Raw genomic sequence first — 17209 nt, forward strand, 5'->3', positions numbered from 1 at the left:
GCTTAGTGGTGCAGTGGAAACTCCCTTGCAGAGAATGAAAGAGAAATGGTTTACAGCAAAAGTCTTGCAAAGCGTAGGTGTTCCTGCAAGGGGTGAAGGACATTTCTGTTGGAAGAGGGAACATCTTTCAATAATGGATCTTCCAGGATTTGCTGGGGAAAGGAACTACAGCAGAAATAGATGATTTGATTAGATAAAGCCTTCCAAGTGACTGAAGTGGTTGTTTAGCGGCAGTGGCTTGGCAGTAGCAGTGGGATTCTGAGCTCTAGGTGAGCAGTTGGACTTGATGATCTCAAAGGTCTCTTCCAACCTCAACACTCACATGATTCTGTTAAATGCTTTGAGGGCAGCTTAGACTGGAGTGTGCTCTGGTTCCAATCTCACCAAGACATCAGAGAAGCAGAACAGTTCTTATCTTTGCACATGGCTCTGCTTAGATGATGCAGGTGCAGACCTGGTGCTCCTTGTGTGTGGTGAACATCAGTGAGTAAGAATGGCACAGAAAAGAGGCTGGCATAAAAAAGCTGCCAGAAAGAGTGAGGCCTTTCAAGCCAAAGTTTAACACTGCAGACAGCTCTTCTGACTCTTACAATAAATATTGCACTTAGTAAGAAAATGAAAATAAAATAAAACCATTCATAGTCATTTGGCATAATTTGGTGCCGAATGTCAACATCTTACTTAAACCAGTGCCAAGCACAACGTTGTCTCTTCAAGTGCCCCTGAAATGATGGCTCCTATTACAAGCAGCAAATGGGTTTCCTGTGGGGAAACCACAGTTTTTGGGTTTTTTTTCTGAATGTTACAAACCCCTATTATCAAGGAGTGCAGAAAGAAAACTTCTTATCTTGGTAATTCTGCACTGTCAAAATTTCCACTGAAAGCTAACCCTGCAGACTTGTGAAGCTTTGGGTGGAGTTTTTTTGTGTTGGGTGCTGGGAGACAGCTGAGCAGCTCTCTGCATGGGTAGCAGAGAGAGAAAACAACTGACCCCACTTCATCCAGACCCTGCAGAAGTAAAGTGTGGCCATTCCAGGAATTTCGTTTTCCATTCAGACAGATGCTGTATCCTGAAAAAAATGTATTGGGTAACAGAATGGGAGGAAATAGCCTAAAATTCTGCCAGTTGGATACTAGGAAAAATTTCTTTGATGCACGTGGACATGCATTGGAACAGGCTGCCCAGGGAGGTGGTGGAGTCACCATCCCTGGAGGTTTTCAAGAAACGTCTGGCCATGGCACTTTGGGACATGGTTTAATAGCCATGGTTAGATTGAAGGTTGGTCTCAGTGATCCTAGAAGTCTTTTCCAACCATAACAATGCTGTGATACTAACATTCTATGATTCTATTAATGACTGTTTAGATCTAATTGGTGTGAATTTAGGTTGAGCTAAAAATTTTAAATAACAACTGTGAAGGCAACTCTTGATAAGTGCTAAGTGATGCCCTGGATTATCGAGCTTGAACTGAATTGCTCAACTACTGATCCTTTCAGCTTCACAATGTTGTGGTTGCATCTTTATTTAAAGAACTCTCTGGTAAGCAGATAAAAGTGCTTGTCTGGCCACATTCAGGGCTGTTAAACATTGTTTTCTTCCTGCTTCCTGTGCTGCAGCACATTTGGGCACAGTAAAGGGGGGTGCTAGTTCCCTTGTAGAATAAACTGTCAAGTGACTTGGTGGCATTTGCAGAAAGAGCAAGCACAGGTGCATGGAAAATGTCTTGTCCCACAAAATGTTGTAAGGCTATAAAGTGATTTGCTCTACATTAACATTTACATTTTGGCATTCCTCAGAGGTCACACTTCAGTATTATATAGATATTTAACAAGTTTTCTATGGCCAGGGAAGGTTTTGGAATCTCCTTCTGTGAAGAAGTTCAAAACATGCGTGGATGCATTCCTGTGCAGCCAGTCCTAGCTGATCCTGCTTTGGCAGGTGGGTTGGAACTCGGTGATCTCTAGGAGGCCCCTTCTAACTCCTAACATTCTGTAATTCTGTGGTTCTGTTTAAGTTGACTATTAGGAAAAGATTCTTTCCTGAAAGAGTCATCAGGCATTGGCACAGGTTGCCCAGGGAGGTGGTGGAGTCACCATCTATTAAGGTGTTCAAGAAACATGTGGACATGTTACTTTGGGACATGGTTTAATGGCCATGGTGGTGTTGGCCTGATGGTTGGACTAGACAGTCTTTTCCAACTGAAATAATTCTATGATTTGCACGAGTGACTTTTCTCCTTTTTTAATAAAATCAACAAAATTGGATAGTCTTTAATGCAATTGTGTGATTTGGTTTCTGTTTAGAAACTTATGTTCAGATGCTGATTTAACTGAAATACAAACCAGACACCCTCAGAATCATAGAACTCTTTCACTTGGAAAAGACCTCCTCCATATCATTGAGTCCAGCCATCAACCTAAGACCACCATGGCCAATAAACCATATCCTGAAGTGTCATGTCCACACGTTTCTTGAACGTTCCTTCTACATCACCACTGTTGTATATGCACATGTAGGTTCAGGTGTCTATGTCAGATATGACCACCAGGACTAGAGACATTGTGGCTGGGATGGGAGTTCAATGGCACCAACTGTTGAATTCAATTTGTTGAGTTCAACAGAAGTTGAATGACAGCAGATGAACTGCTGGAGAGGTCCCAGAGAAAGCCATGAAGATGATCAGAGGGCTGGAACATCTTCCCTATGGGGACAGGCTGGTAGAGCTGGGGCTGTTCAGCCCTGAAAGTAGGAGGCTCTGACGAGACCTTAGACCAGCCTTTCAGTACCTGAAAGGGGCCTACAAGAAAGCTGGGCAGGAACTTCTTACAAGGGCTTGTAGTGATAGGGTGAGGGGCAATGACTTTAAGCTGGAAGAGAGTAGATTCAGACTGGGTATTAGGAAGAAATTCTTGACAGTGAGGGGGTGAGACACTGGAACAGGTTGCCCAGGGAGGTTGGGGGCACCCCTTCCCTGGAGGTGTTCAAGGCCAGGTTGGATGAGGCCTTGAGCAACTTGGTCTAGTGGGAGGTGTCCCTGCCCATGGTAGGCAGTTGGAACTAGTTGATTTTTCAGGTCCCTTCCAACCCAAACCATTATATGAATCTATGAACCTTTGTACACTCAGTCTATTTTCTTCTCAGTACTCAACTAAATAAATGCTCAAAACTTTTCATTTTTACTGTGAGCGAAGCATCCTACAAATCACCAGTTTTATACTTCACCCTACCCTGTACTTGAAGTTAAATTTTATTTTAGGAATTCCAGAATCATGCTAAATTGGAAAGAAAAGTGTAAATTCTTTTCTGTCATTCCTGGAGAAAGTAGTCTGTTTGAAGAGTCACAATCAGGGTACTGCAGCTTCTTGGTGAGAAAAAAAAATAATTGTGGCTGACCATTCTGGTTTGTGGCTTTCTCCTGCTGAATGTTTTTATTCTGTGTTTGAAATGTACACATCGTGGTGGGACAGTTCATAGAGGGTCATTTAATCACACAGAGGTGGCAGGTTCTGATGTGCTTTGAATGAGGTGTTCCACAGCTTAGTGCCAGGAATAAAACTGAAGTGTAAAGAAAAGCTGGGATTTTCTTCATATGTGTCTAAGAGTGCTTTTCTTCTGGCCGCTAGTGACTTCCAGTGGACATTAAAAGTGTGCACTGATAACTGTTGAGCAGACGTGCGGTCTTGACACGCACAACACAGAGTTTCTTTCTCCACAGCTAGAGGCTAAGGAATGATAGATTCATTAAGATTGGAAAAGACCTCTAAGATCATCAAGTCTAACCTTCTACCCAACACCTTCATGACCATTAGACCATGTCCCAAAGTGCTACATCTATTCATGTTCCGAACACCTCCAGGGATGATGACTCCATCACCTCCCTCAGCAGCCTGTTCCAATGCCTGACCAACCTTTCCATAATGAAATTTTTCTTAATATCCAGCCTAAACCTCTACTGGTGCAGCTTGAGACCATTTCCTCCTGTCCTGTCATTAGTTATTTGGGAGAAGAGGCCAAAACCAGCCTCACTTCAGCCTTCTTTCAGGGAGTTGTAGAGAGCAATGAGGTCTCTCCTCAGCCTCCTCTTCTCCAGACTAAACAAGCCCAGCTCCCTCAGCTGCTCCTCACCAGACCTGTTCTCCAAACCCCTCACCAGCTTCGTTGCCCTTCTCTGGACATGCTCCAGCACTTCAATGTCTCTCTTCCACTGCAGTGCCTAAAGGTTCTTTTAAAGACACTTTAAAGGGCACAGTGCAGACTGTTCACAAGGGCAAGAGACTGACAGTCACCAAAAAAACTGAGCAGGTTTTCTGGATTTAAAAAGGAGCAGCTGTGGAGGAGCTAATTCTTGAGGACATCCCAGTTCTCTCCACATAGTTCATGGTGGGTTACCTTCACTGTAAGAGATTAAAAGACTCAGACTCAGGCCTCTGAACTCCCCAACCAGGTTTGTTATTAAAGAAGCACAGAATAGAACCGCAGGACCACAGAATTTCTTTGGTTGGAAAAGACCTGCAAAATCATTCAGTTCAAACATTGCCTAATGCTACCAAGACTGGTACTAAACCATGTCCCTTAGCATCACATTTCTGTGTCTTTTAAACACCTCCAGGGACGGAGATTCAACCACCTCCCTGGGGAGCCTATTCCAGTGTTGAGAACCATTTCAGGGAAGAAGTTTCTTCTAATATCCAACCTAAACCTCTCCTAGTGCAACTCGAGGCCATTTCCTCTCATCCTATCACTTCTTACTAGAGAGACCAACACCCACCTTCCTATAACTTCCTTTCAGGGAGTTGTAGAGAGTGAGGTCTCTCTTCAGCCTCTTTGCCTCCAGGCTGAACAACGACAGTTCCTTTAGCTGCTCCTCACCAAACCTGTTCTCCAGACCCTTCACCAGCTTCATTGCCTTAATGTAACAGATGATTCCTTGGGTTGGGAGGGGATCTGGGGGGCTGTTTTTTGTTTGTTTGTTGTCCCTCTGGTGTGACAGCTGGTGGACAAGCAGCAGTGCCAGCTCAGTGGTGTGGGTGCCAGTCTTTGTGGTTTTTGGTCACACCAGTATTGTTGTGGGCTGGATGCATTGTGTAAGCTAAGTTAATTCCTTCTTAATAAATCCAAGTCACTTCACACAACACATTTCTAGTGCTAGATTCATCAGGAAGCCATGGGAAGATGAATGCCAGTTGTGGAAGGCTATGGACTTCAAAGTCAAGTAGGGAAGGACAAGGAGTCCTGTAGAACACATCATTTACAGTACTCATTGAAGCATGCCAAACTCCTTGATTTATGTGTGTGTATATTTGGACTTCTCCTCTTGTTATCTCAGAAATTGATTCTGTTTTGTCCTGCCTCTGAGGCTATTTAAAGCCTGTGCAATGTTCCATCAGCTGCCTCAGTTCCAGTGACTACACTGGAACAAAAGCCCAGATGCTCCATTTTCAGAGCACAAGGACATTCCTACCTGCCTGTGGAGATGAAAACAGCTGGTGTTCTTGCTGACTGGGCCATGGATACCTCTGTTCTGGGGATTAGAAATGGGGCTGGTATGTGTGAGGATTTCCCAGGATATACTCCTGGAAATTTTATCTATATGTGACACTTTGGGGTGTTTGGGATTCATAGAATCATAGATTGGTTTTGGTTGGAAAAGACCTCTAAGATCACTGAGTCCAACCATTAACCTAACACCACCATGGCCATTAAACCATGTCCCAAAGTGCCATGTCCACACATTTCTTGAAAACCTCCAGGGATGGTGACTCTACCACCTCCCTGGGCAGCCTGTTCCAATGCCTAACTACTTTTCCTTATATCTGACTTAAACCTCCCCTGGCACAATTTCAGGCCATTTCCTCTCATTCTATCACCTGATTCTAGGGAGAAGAGATGAACTCCCACCTTGCTTCAACCTCCTTTCAGGGAGTTGTAGAGAGCAATGAGGTCTCCTTTCAATCTCCTCTTCCAGACTGAACAACCCCAGTTTCCTCAGCCTCTCCTTGTAAGTCTTATTCTCTAGATGCTTTGCCAGCTTTTTTGCCCTTTGTTCCCTGTTTTTGTTGCCTTTAGGTAGCCTAAGGACTAAGTCATGTCACAGAAGCCTGCAGGGTGACTTTGATGAGTCTCCTGTGTGTCAAATTTACACTCTGGCTCTAAACACTGTGCCGACACTAGCATTGGGTTTGGGCTTTGTCACAGGTGGTGTCATTTTGCTGCTCAGCACATTCCTGCCAGGACAGTGGTGGACAGAGCCATGGTGAGATGCCTTCAGCAGCACTTACAAAAGAAGGATCCCACTGGTATTTACTGAGTGGCAGTCTCCAGAAAAGCACAGAAATCCTTTTTGCTCTCTGACTCCTTTGGTTATTTACCACAACAGATTAGTCTGCAGTTCCTAGCTGAACCCATTGAGCACTAATATGATTATTGTCCAGCCACTTTAGAGGGAAGAAGGTCTGGCAATTGAAGGAGATGAAAAGGAGCATGTGGGAAAGCACTTAGAGACTTCAACCCCAGGCATGAAAGGGCTACTTCTCAGAAGTAACCTGGGCTACAATACACAGAGCGCCATCTATTGATACAGGAGAAAAGAAACCATCTGTATACAAAGCCTGACTTAATTCTCCTCCACTTTACAGAACCAGCCCTGGCTCCTGATAAAGGTTTGTACAAATGTCTTTTCCAATCTCAGAGATGCTTGCTGTTCGAATTATGAAGCCCCTGCGAGTGCAGGTCCATTACTATGAGCAGAGAGGCCATAAAAGCATCAGTAGCTCTGACATAAAGCTGATGGATTATATCATAATGCTTCCTGTAGAAGGTGGATCTTCATTCATCAGCCATGTCTGCAGCTGGGTTCTGGAGAATGAAACCCTGAGTGCTTCAGTCACATCACAGACGTTAATGAATTGGCATCACAGAGAGGCTCAGCCAGATGGTTCAGGATGAAAAGGCTCTTTCAAGACAAATCCTCCCAAAGATTAGGAGAGGAGGATGGATGGGAATGACTACTGCAGAATAACGCTGAATGTCCTCCTACTGATAGCAAATTGCTTCCTGGCAGGTGTAGAGTGCCCTATCCCTCTACTGGAGATTCTTCACTTCCAACAAGACTACACCACACAGAAGACCACCTTCAAACTTTTCTATCCCACCATCTTCAGAGATAATGCCTGAAGGAGGCCTACAGGAAAGACATGAAGGGAGTTTTAACAAGAGCTTGTTGTGATAGGACAAGGAAGAATGGATTTAAGCTGGAAGAGGATAGATTTAGACTGGATGTTAGGAAGAAATTCTTTACAGTGAGGATCGGGAGACAATGGAACAAGTTGCCCAGGGGCATGGTGGATGCCCCCTCCCTAGAGGTGTTCAAGTCCACGTTGGATGAGGCCATGTGAGAGGTGTCCCTGCCCAACTCAGGGGGGTTGGAACTAGATGATTTTTACAGTCCCTTTCACGCGAAACCATTCTATAAATCTATGAATCTACAATGTCTTTATTTCCAGCTGAGATGACAAGGTCAGGTTTTTTCTGGGTATTGTTTAGGAGCTTCATGTTCCACTAGGCCTTAAACTCAGCATCAAGCAGAGACTGCAGATCAGATGCACAAGCAAGTGGTCCTGATGCAGCATGTTTAACACTGGTCATGCTGAAAAAATATCTTTACTGTCACATAGTCTGTAGAAATACAAAGCACACAAATTACTTAAAAGGTTAAGGTTTGTTCTGCTCCTTGTCTGGCTCCTCAGTGAATGTCCCAGCACCAGCCCTAGGTTTCTGTGGTATATTAAAGAATCATTCACATCCTGATGTAATCACTTACTAGCATTACTCTACAATGATTGCAAAACAATCCCTGTTATTTTGCAGGTGTTCACAGAAGATGCAAGGCTCACCTTTGCTTGTTTACTTTCTTAAATTGTGTTTTTAATTTTAGATTTATTGAATTGAATAAATCAAACATATCTGTTAGGACTGTGGAAGCAGCACCATATTTTGTGCAGCACTTGTATGCTACACAGCCTTGGAGTGAGGAGAGGCTAAATAGCTGCCCAGATGGCCTACAACAACAAGTCACCAGTTTTTGTGGAGGTAGGTGAGAGAATCCTGTTCAATTTGTAAGTCACACATATTATTTATTTTGTAAAAAGAGAGCTTCTGAGGTGAGACTATATAAATGAATCCTCTCACATCTAAAATCTGTCTGACATTAGCATTCAGGTTAGCCTGGAGAAAAGGAGGCTGATGCTCCCCTCACCATCTGCAGTTCCCTGAAAGGAGGTTGGAGCCAGGTGGGAGTTGGTCTCTTCTCTCTGGGAACAAGTGATAGGATAAGAAGAAATGGCCTCAAGTTGCCCCAGGAGAGGTTTAGGTTGGACATTGGAAGAAAATTGTTCCCTGAAAGGGTTATCAAAGACTGGAACAGGGTCTCCAGGGAGGTGGCTGAACCCCCATCCCTAAGGAGTTTTAAAGAGTCAGAGATGTGCTGCTGAGGGACACGGTTTATCACCTGCCTTGGTAGAATAAAAGAATGATTTGACTCAGTCATCTTAAAAGTCTTTGTCAACCAAAATAATTCTATGATTCTATGAATACCCAAAGTCCTTTTCCATATTTCATCCCCTGAAGAAAGTTAGCTTACTCTGCCTTTTCATAGTGATGAGCGCAGTTGTGTTCCTTGTCATTTGGAGCCCTGCCACCAGCACTGGCCATTGCAGGCAAATCAGTGGATGTCCATTTTGTGCTCACACTTCAGAGGGCTGTTATGCATGTACAGCTCACACTGAGATAACAGATCCAATTATGAACCACATCTTAATCTGGATTACAGAATCACAGACTCTGTAATGATTACAGAATCATTAATGTTGGAAAAGACCTCTAAGATTACCAAGTCCAACCTTCTAGCCAACACTACCATGGCCATTAAACCATGTCCTGGGGTGCCCTGGCCACACGTTTCTTGGACACCTCCAGGGATGCTGAATCCACCACCTCCCTGGGCAGCCTGTTCCAATACCTGACCACTCTTCCAGGAAAGAAATTTTTCCTAATATCCAACCTAATCCTGGCACAGCTTGAGGCCATTTCCCCTTGTCCTGCCATTACTTACTTAGGAGAAGACACCAACACCAGCCTTGCTACAACCTCCTTTCAGGTAGCTATAGAAAGATCAATAACAAAACACTGGAGAAACTCCAAGTGGGCATCTTTGAGAGAAAGTCCTTTGAGTTCTTGGTTTCTTCAGAGCATGAGGGGGGTATTACATTTTCCCAAACTATCCAAGGGCTTGGAGATTCCATAATTAATTGTTTCAATGTTAATTAACAGTGCTTAGTGTAACACAGAGTTGCAAAGGATACTTCTACATAGTAAAGAGTACTTAGAATCATGGAGTCAGTCTGGGTTGGAAGGGACCACAAGGATCATCTAGTTCCAATCCCCCTGCCATGGGCAGGGACACCTCACACTACATCAGGCTGGCCAGAGCCTCATCCAGCCTGGCCTTAAACACCTCCAGGGATGGGGCCTCAACCACCTCCCTGGACAACCCATTCCAGGCTCTCACCACTCTCATGGTGAAGAACTTCTTCCTCACGTCCAGCCTGAATCTCCCCACTTCCAGCTTTATTCCATTCCCCCTAGTCCTGTCACTACCTGATAGCCTAAAAAGTCCCTCCCCAGCTTTCTTGTAGGCCCCCTTCAGATACTGGAAGGCCACAAGAAGGTCACCTCGGAGCCTTCTCTTCTCCAGACTGAACAGCCCCAACTCTTTCAGTCTGTCCTCATAGGAGAGGTGCTCCAGCCCTCTGATCATCCTGGTGGCCCTTCTCTTGACACGTTCCAGCATGTCCATATCCCTCTTGTAATAGGGGCTCCAGAACTGGACACAGTACTCCAGGTGGGGTCTCACCAGAGCAGAGTAGAAGGGGAGAATCACCTCCCTTGACCTGCTGGCCACACTTCTCTTGATGCAGCCCAGGATCTGGTTGGCTTTCTAGGCTGCAAGTGCACACTGGTGGTTCATGTTGAGCTTCTTGTCCACCAGCACCTCCAAGTCCTTCTCATCAGGGCTGCTTTCTAGCCACTCACTGCCCAGCCTATATCGGTGCTTGGGATTGCCTCGACCCAGATGTAGGACCTTGCACTTGGTCTTGTTGAACCTCATGAGGTTGGCTTGTGCCCACCTCTCCAGCCTGTCAAGGTCCCTCTGGATGCCATCCCTTCCCTCCAGCATGTCTGCTGCACCACACAGCTTGGTGTCACCAGCAAACTTGCTGAGGGTGCACTCAATGCCACTGTCCATGTCACCGACAAAGATGTTGAACAAGACTGGTCCCAGGACTGAGCCCTGAGGGACTCCACTTGTCACTGGCCTCCACTGGGACATGGAGCCATTGACAGCCACTCTTTGGATGCGGCCATCAATTGCTCACCCCTCATCTATTAATGTTGTGACCTGTTCATAGAGGGCCAACAGGTTTGTCAGGCAGGATTTGCCCTTGGTAAACCCATGTTGACTGTACCCAATCACCTCTTCACTATTGTTCTGTCTCAGTAGTGCCTCCAGGAGAATCTGCTCCATGATCTCACCAGGCACAGAGGTGAGACTAACTGGCCTGTAGTTCCCTGGTTCTTCCTTCTTACCCTTGTGCCAAAGGAATGCTGAAGTACTTTACAGAAACAAAATATTACCAAGAGTCAGCATATATAATTATAGCATATAGAGAAAACAGAATGTTTTGGGTTGGAAGGAACCTTAAAGATCATCTAGTTCCAGCCCTGCTGCCATTGGAAGCGACACCTCCCACTACATCAGGTTGCTCAAAGCTTCATCCAACCTGGCCTTGAACACCTCCAAAGAGGGGACATCCACAACCTCCCTGGGCAATGTGTTTCAGTTTCTCACCACCCTCACTGTAAAGAATTTCTTCCCAATATCCCATCTAAATCTCCCCCTTCCCAGCTTGTGCTCCTAAGGCTCTGGAGCAATTTTAAAATGTTAAATTCAGATTCAGCTTCTCAAATGTTATAGCCAGAAAAGTGTCCTAGCTGCAGTTCTTCCTTAATTCAAGAAAAGCATGCACATTTTTCAGTGAAAAGCAGCTAAAGATTTCTCCATCAAGAGCTGAGAGATTATAGAACTGAGAGGAGACCGAACCGTCTATCTTGGAGAACATACAACCAAGCAAAGGGATGAAAATAAATATTTTTGCAAAGTTTATCTGTAATAATAAAGACTGCAATGAGTAAAAGGTGAGTTTTAAGTTAGGAGCATGGAAAGCAGCTGGCTGCATGTGGAACAGACCTCAGAGCATATTAATACCTCTACAGTAGAAATCAATGTACCTGTTTGATGTTCATAGCCAGAACAATCATCACACTTGTGCAAGAGCCATTGAAGAAGTAGTTGGCAGAGAAAAGATGAAGCATTTCAGCTAACTCACTAGAACTAAGGTTTAAGAGTGAACTCTTACTTCTGAAATCAAGATGGGCATATTTCCTAAGAAGAAAACAAGATTTATTTCTCCTTCCCTTTTTAATCAGTACACTTCTCCAAAAGCTGGGCATGATAATGAATCTGAAAGCTTTATGGAATAATGAATGTGAACTTTTATCACACAATACTTAATTACAAATGCCATGCTTCCATTTTTAATTTGCTTTAATTTATAAGGTTCTGCAGATCACTTTAATGGCTTTTCAATTATTCCTCAATTAATTTATTTTGGTTTCCATGCTCCCTCTTATTATGGATGTCTACAAATGACTTTGTGGATGAGTGAGGGGGAGTGCTGCAGAAGGTTCTGCCTCTGTTCCTTTTTCTGAAATCCAAGCTGGTGAGATGGAATCAAGCGCTCAGCATAAATTAAAAACTCATACACATGAAATTTGGAAAGTAGCTTGGAACTATAATTTTAGCTGTATGCCAGAACCAAATTGATGCCCTAGAAATTGCCTTGCTGCCTGGGAATGGCTTGAAGTATAGGGGCTGCAAATCCAGCTCAAGAATCCTCCCCAGCTTCTGGATTCTCATGGTTAAATCACTGTGTGTTTTATTCTTAATATAAGAGGGGGGGGGGGGGGGGGGGGGAGGGGCAGGGAAGAACACGATCACCAACCAACAAAATACAATCCATTCCCTCTCATCCTGTCACCAACATTGATTGATCACAGAGATCCCCAGTTGTCAGAGCCCATTAACCCCTCAGTTGGGTGTTTCTAATCAAACATAACAACCTGGCTGTAGAATTACATCCTCAGAGAACAGGGACTGAAGAATAGTCAAGTGCCCCCTCCCTGGAGGTGTTCAAGGCCAGGATGGATGGGGCACTGAACAACTTGATCTAGTGGGGGGTGTCTCTGCCCATGGCAGGGAGGCTGGAAGCAAATGATCTTTAAGGTCCCTTCCAAGCCAAACCATTCTATGAATCTGTAAGTGGATCCCTAATTAGCTAATTCACTTCACTTAGGAAAGAACCTCTAGGTAAAAGAGGAGCCATATGGCTATGTTTGCAGTAGGAACTGTGAGCAAAATGAGGACATCTTGTGAAGCTCAAGCTTGTGTTGTAACCCCAGAAGTAAATCAGCACCATAAACACAGATACTGTTACACAGATGATAAAGAAGCTAACCACTTGGCAGCTGTGGATTCTACCCAATTGGCAGTGTAAACACCTTGTTAATGGGTTGTTCATTACAGATTAGTCCTTCTATGGAGTCACAGTGACACCTGGAGACCACAAACACCTTTTAATGGGTTGTTCATTGTCGATTAGTCCTTGCATGGGGTTACAGTGACACCTAAAGGCGACAGGCAGATTTTGAACGGCTTTCAGAATTGATTTGGAGGAACAGAGAAGTTTTGGTTGTCATACCTTAGGTTTAATGCATTACTCCCGGAGAAAAATTGGTGGACAGTAAATTTGCCAAGAGAGCTAATGGTATCCTGGGATGCACTAAGAAGAGTGTGGCCAGCACATCAAAGGAGTTTCTCCTCCCTCTCTAATCTGTCCTGGTGAGTATTGTGTCCACTTTGGGCTCCTCAGCTCAAGATGAACAGGAATATACTGGAGAGAGTCCGACAGAGGCTATGAGGGTGGTCAAGGGACTGGAATATTTGTCTAATGAGGAAAGCCTGAGAGACCTGGGGCTGTTTAGCCTGGAGAAGGCTGAGAGGAGAGCTTGTTAATGTTTATAAGTAGCTGAAGGGTGGGTGTCAAGAAGAAGGGAACAGTCTCTTTTCAGTGGTATCCTGTGATAGGAAGAGCAGCAACGGACACAAACTGGATCTCAGGAAATTCCACCTCAACACAAGGAAAACAGGCTGCCGAGTTTGTGGATTCTCCTTCTCACCAGACTAGCTCAGTTCAGATGCAAATGAAGCTGTATTTACAGGCAAAAACTACAGTCTACAATGTACAGTGAATATGTACAAATATACAGTATTTACAATATTTACAAATATGTACAATTAACAGCACAAAACCCTCCTGGACAAAGCCAGGAAAGCTGCCCCCCTGCCTCCCCCTTCCCTGCCTTCCCCAGACCCCCCCTGGCAGAAGGAAGAAAAACAAGAACCAGAGAGGTTATTAAAACTTAGCTTTTCAAGGTCAGTATGCCAGTATGTTATCTTCAAAAGCAAAGCCAGAAGAGAAACACAGACTGCCCAGCAGAGAAACACCAGACAGTCTGACTGTACTTTGAGTACTGACTCTTAAACATTTCTATCTCCCCAGTGGAATAAGCATTATTTTGCTTTCTTACACCCAACTGTGATTTATTTACATTCTTTCACTTTTCTGCTTCAACTCTGTGAAAAGAAATTAAAGGCATAGCCTTAAAACTGTCACACCATCATTCTGTGATTTAGCTGTCTGTGGTAGTTTTAGGCTGTGGTGCCTTGTTTTGATTGAGATTAAGTTAATAAAGTGGGAATTATAACAATATAGATATTTCGATTTTCCCAAAAACCCCGCCCCAAAATTATGTACAAAACCAATTAAATTTATTTACAGGTTCTATTTGGTCATGAATTCTACAAGGATGCTTATGGGCAACTTTAATAGAATTATAGAATCAGTCAGGGTTGGAAGGGACTACAAGGATCATCTAGTTCTCACCCCCCTGCTATGGGCAGGGATACCTCACACTAGATCAGGCTGGCCAGAGCCTCAGAATTCAGAAAATGGAAAAGGCTAAGCCACAAAATAGCTTTACCCCACTTAAAATCAGAGGCAAACCAGGACCTTAGGGAAAGCTGAGAAGGCCAGTTTTACTCACTAGGATGGAGCAGGAATTTGGAGAGGGTCCCTAGGTCTCTCTTCGGTGTCAGGCTCCAGAACTGCAAGTTTGTAATCCTATTTGTGGATAACATGGCACAAATCCAAAGGAAAATGGACCCACCAAAATCAAAGTGTCCTTAGACACAGCTGCCAAGAGGGAAAACTCGTGAAGCAGCACTGACTGAGCAGTGCAAGAGAAGCCGTGCTGCTGGCATGTTCCAGCAAACAGCCGCAGTTTTTTACAGCAGGCAGGGTCACTCCAGCACGAGGCAGGGAGCAGGACCCCAGGGCAGGCAGGTCTGGGGAGAAGCCAGGTCTGGGGAGAAGCCAGATCCAAGTGCTGATTTCTTCAATTTCGCCATGAATCCAGACGGAGAGCAGAGCAAGTCCAAAATGAGCGCCAAAACTGACCCAAAAATGAGAACCAAAATGAGAGTGCAGACTGCTTTCTGGTCACTCTGTTTAAGATTTTCCTCCACAATGTGTCCAGTACCAACATACACTGGGCACGAAGAACCCAGTCAATCACAGTTCCAAATCCTAGGGCAGGCTTCTCCCACAGGTGAATACATGTGAGGGACTTCAGCTTCTGGCAGGAAGAATGGGCACTTTTTTACCTGTCCCCCAAGGGGAGGGGAAGGAAATTTTGTGCCTTGGAAGGCAATTTTGTGCCTCTGTCTTCCCCCATTCAAACTTCTGCTGATTGAGGTGGGGGAAGGGGGGTTTGGAGCACCCCGTAACATGCCTAAGAAAATTTTCCACAGATCTTGAGTAAAAGTGGTAGAATGTAAACAAATTACCATTGGAAGTAAAAGGGTATTGGATGTAAAAATAATGATTGTTATAGTTATGATTATTTTAAAAAGTAATAAGGAAAATATGGTATTAATAGAATTAGTAATAACTGTTGTTAATAAAAATTAATATTAATTAGTATTAATTATTTTATTATTAATGAAAATAGTAATAATTTTTATTAATATGGGAAATTGCCCAAAATTCACTAACAGGTTCAGTGTACGGCTGGAATATATATTTACAATGGGAATGTACAATATTGAGGCAATATAACAATTTAAACAACTTTTAAGCAAACTGGAAAAATAACTGAGAAAGAGAATCCCCGGCGCAATAAGGCACTCAACCACTGGGGGAGACTCAGCAGGAACCATTAAACAAAGGAGGCAAGAAACTAATTACTCACAATGAGTTCCATCCAAGCAGAGGGGTGCTGCTGCTGTGTGTTAGCCGGTAAGGCTTTTGAGGTGCTCTCATGCACCTTGCACGGCAGGAGACTGGTGCTGGTTGCCCTGTTTTAGTGCGTTCTTATGGATCTTAGGGATGCCTGTTTTAGTGAGTTCTTTTCAATGAGGAATTAATTAATGACACAGGTGCCGATAGGTACGTCTTTATTTATTATAAAGGCAGATGAGGCTGCACCGGAGCGCTGTAAGGCAGGAAAACCGAAAGCAAAGCACAACCCTGCAAGTTACCCACAATCCAAAAGCAGAGCCCGATCCCAAGCAAAGCGCAGCTGACTTACCCTAAACACCCTATAAGAAACAGCAGTACCAAAGATCGCAAAATGGCGGAGCTGACCATCTCCCACCCAGGCAAGCGTCCCCACGAGCGTCCCCACGAGACCAGACCTTGTCTTGTTGGATCGAAGAAAACAGCAGAACCCTGCCAGTAGTGGTCTTCAATTTATGGGTCCCATGTTCTGTGATGTCAGGCCAGGACATCACAGGAGGTTGGGTCCTGGACCCAAAGCCCCTCCCATATTTCACAATCGTGTTATGTAACTTCTCACCCTACTGCCCATGTGCACAGCCCGCTCAGGGATTCGTATGCCCCCCGCCCAGCAATAGCCTTCTTCATCTTCCAACGAGGGCTGGAAGGGTTTTGCAGTTAGCTCAGGATGTCAACATATTCAATAGATTCCCATCCCCACGTAGTTTTATAAACAGAGGAGCGTACAGATACGTGTTGTCTGTTACTCTTATTGTGCACCTGGGAGCTTCTGGTCAATCACCAAGCATTCCCAGGCACCACCATGCAGCTGGGTACAAACACCAATTATTCCCAGGCAGCCTTTGGCAGCTGGGTACCTCTAATCAAACTCCAAATAACTCTTCCCTGGTACAGATGCCACGCTGACTCAAAGACTAGGCTGGCCTCAGCATGACAGTGGGTGGCTCTTGAAGCTTCCCAGGATCCACAGGTTGTCCTTCAGTTTCAGGCTCTTAGACAAATAGTCTATCACGCTTAACATCTTCACAGTGAGGTTTGGGTTATGCAAAGCAGGTCCATATGCTGGAAGCGACTTATCGTGGCAAGGGGAACGGTCCCCAGGATTTGTCCCTCTGCCCATCAAGACATGTCTGTCTGCTCCTGGGATTTTACGACATGTTACTACAAAGGGCACTTGCGTCTTTCTGGGTACACCCAGGCACGGCACAGATTCTAAGTTGCAAGGTAAAGCCAAGCTTGGCTTCACAGGCTTGCAAAATAAGGCTCGTGGCTTCTCTCCCAGATCTTCGACAAGGCAAGGCAGGGCAATACAAATACAATTTGGCCTGTATTTATCACTTGCCTGAGATTCAATCGGGGCCAATAGGGCAACTGAAGCAAGTAGGACAGTTAACCAATAAAAATGGTGTTTTACCAGGCCACGACCATAAAGGGCAGAGACATAGACTAGTCTAAGAGAAGCATGGCTAGTGCACATGCTCTTTTACCATAAGGGAGAAGATATCCCTCTGTTTACCAGATTTTCTGGTGCCTGCTTCTTTTGTCCTTTTCCCACGTTTCCCTAGACTCCTGCAGGAGGGAGGGGGAGAGGGGAATCATGTCTGGACATACCAGGACTTGTTCTGGGTTTGTATTTGGCCTGTATGGCTCTACCACCACAATGATAATGTCTCAA

This window comes from Indicator indicator, chromosome 1 (assembly GCF_027791375.1).
Source record: "Indicator indicator isolate 239-I01 chromosome 1, UM_Iind_1.1, whole genome shotgun sequence".
Lineage (NCBI taxonomy): Eukaryota > Metazoa > Chordata > Aves > Piciformes > Indicatoridae > Indicator > Indicator indicator.